Consider the following 2,517-nt stretch of genomic DNA (forward strand, 5'->3'; position numbering starts at 1 on the left):
TCCTTGTTTTTTTGTCATTTGGCAACTGAATCTGTGCAAGCAGATTTTAAAAATTTATTTATTTTGCTGTGCAAGTGGTCAAGTTAATTTGAATGTGCATCTTCCTGATGCCATGTCTCCCACAAGTGGTTTTGAATGAATGAATTAAAATAATAATAATGTTAAAAAATTATTTGTGCATGTCACTGTAATGAACATCCAATGTCATCATCATGCAGCAAATCCGAAATTTATATTCCCAGCCCTCCATCATGCCTTCAATGGCAGCTTCCATTTTCACTGTCAGCATTTCTGTGCGGTGTGCATTTTGTTCAGGTTTCTATCAAAATCTGTGTAATGTCGACATCCACTCCTAACCTTTGTGTTTTGCAATTGTTCTGGGTTTGAGTCTCCTCCTGTCGTTACCTCGGCCACTGAAGATAGATGGAGGTTATTTTTTTTCGCCTGTCTGTTTTTTGAACAGGATAGCTCAAGTTCTGGACCCATTCAGACGAAACTTGGTGGGCAGGTTCGTTATCTAACAATGAAAAATTGAATCGATTTTGGTGAAGATCTGGATCTGGATCTGACAATTTTTATTTTAGTTTCGTGATTCTCCACCATTGAGTGATGGGGCTAAAACTATATAGCATGATATCTCAAGAAGTTGTACATGAGTTGGTACGGTGACGAGAACAAGGCGATTAAATTTTAGTTCAGGTCCAAATCCAGATCCGGCCTATCAGTTTGACACAAATCTTAAACTAATCAGCCTGGCAGGGGTATGTACTCTTCCGAGTGGCTGTTCTCGTGTTTATAAATATGACCACGTGTTGATTTCGAATAACTGCTTATTCCTGTCCATAAATGTTTTCGCTGGTTTCTTTCATAATTGGTCCTAAACGATTTGAGCTCCCCAATAATATTGATACATTAATCTAAAGGTTCATATTTATATAATTTTTTTCACCCCACAAACTGCCACAGTGGAATGGTGAGGTAGCAAACTTGTGTATGATTCAGGTTTTTGGGGTCCCCCCCTCCTCATCATCTCCACCCCCCCACACATGGACATCCAGTTGAATACAGGAGATACACAGCTACTGAGCTATTGGGAAGCACTGTCCCTTCCTGCGGTGGTCTGGCTCCCAGCGACTTCACACTCATGGTGCTGCCTTTCTTACTACCCTCAGCAGGACATTTCCTAAGCCTATGGGGATTGTTCATGCTCGTCCTTTTTAAATGCTGAATGTCAAGCAAGGAAGAAGTGTGTACCATTTTTAGTCTTTTGTATAATTTGGCTGGGGTTTTAACCGCCGACCTCTGAGACTTGGATGCTTTAACCATTGCATCGAGGAGTCAAATGAGAATGAGGTTACTTGCATTTCCCCACCCCTCTCTATTTTCAGCTTGTATGAAATTTACATTCAAGATAAGGTATTGTCATCGCGCTCCGTCCATCCATCCATCCATCCATCTTTTTCGACTTATCCGGCTGAAATTTTGCAGCAAGATTCCTCTCCTGACTGGTAACAGGTCATAGCTTGTTCTAGTCATATGATTGTAAGTAGGTCAAAATAGCCTGCTTAATCAATTTCTTCCAAAATATTCTTCTACAGACACACCAGTCAGAATGTTACCAAATTTGGGTTCCAACATTAGGCCAGGGACCTGATAAGCTATAGGTCCAGTGATCCCCTTTGTTTTTTTTAAATATATATTTATTTTATTATTATTATTATTATTTTTGTTAGCAAAAGTATGAAAGTTGGTAGCTTCGAAGCTGGTTTCAACAACTGTGTTTTGTTCATTAATGGGGGTTAGGACTCAACAAGGCTTTGGGGTGTTTCATAGTCTTGGACAAATTTTGATAAAGGGCTTTAGAAAGGTAGTTGGAAACATCTCATGTTAATGATTGGCATTCAGGCTCACTTTGTATTTTAGGATGTGCTGAATTTGGTTGAAGTGTTTGTCGCATTCAATTCTGAGTTTTAACCCTTTAATGGCCGATTCCGGCCATATTCTATTTTGTCTTCGTTAAATATTGTGACGTCCACGGGACTTGAACAGTCCCGCCAACGTAGAATGAGCCGAAACGATGGAGGCGGTTTATTTATTTATAACCCAAACATGGCGGTTCTAATCGCTCTACCGCAAACGGTACGAGGAAGGTGGCACGAGTCACTTTTCACTGAGTTGATGATGTTTATTTGTTTTTATTATTACCAGAAATAACAAGACTCGGCAAGAAGAGGGATCCGGGGCGATTCGATGGGATGGTGTGGGATCGGGCGTGGGGAAAAACACAGACAATTCCAATGAATATACAGTTCTCAATCCCTCTAAGGCACCAAGCGCGCGCGCGCACACACACACACACACACACACACACACACACACACACACACACACACACACACACACACACACACACCGTAGCTATTTCTGGTGGTCAGGCTGGACTGTGGTGTGGACGCAACTGTCCCCGGATCGGCGTCGGACGAGCTGGCCTTGCTCTCGTCAGGGGGGCAGGAGAAA

This window comes from Eptatretus burgeri, chromosome 9 (assembly GCF_056783735.1).
Source record: "Eptatretus burgeri isolate ZD-2024b chromosome 9, Ebu_testis_v1, whole genome shotgun sequence".
Lineage (NCBI taxonomy): Eukaryota > Metazoa > Chordata > Myxini > Myxiniformes > Myxinidae > Eptatretus > Eptatretus burgeri.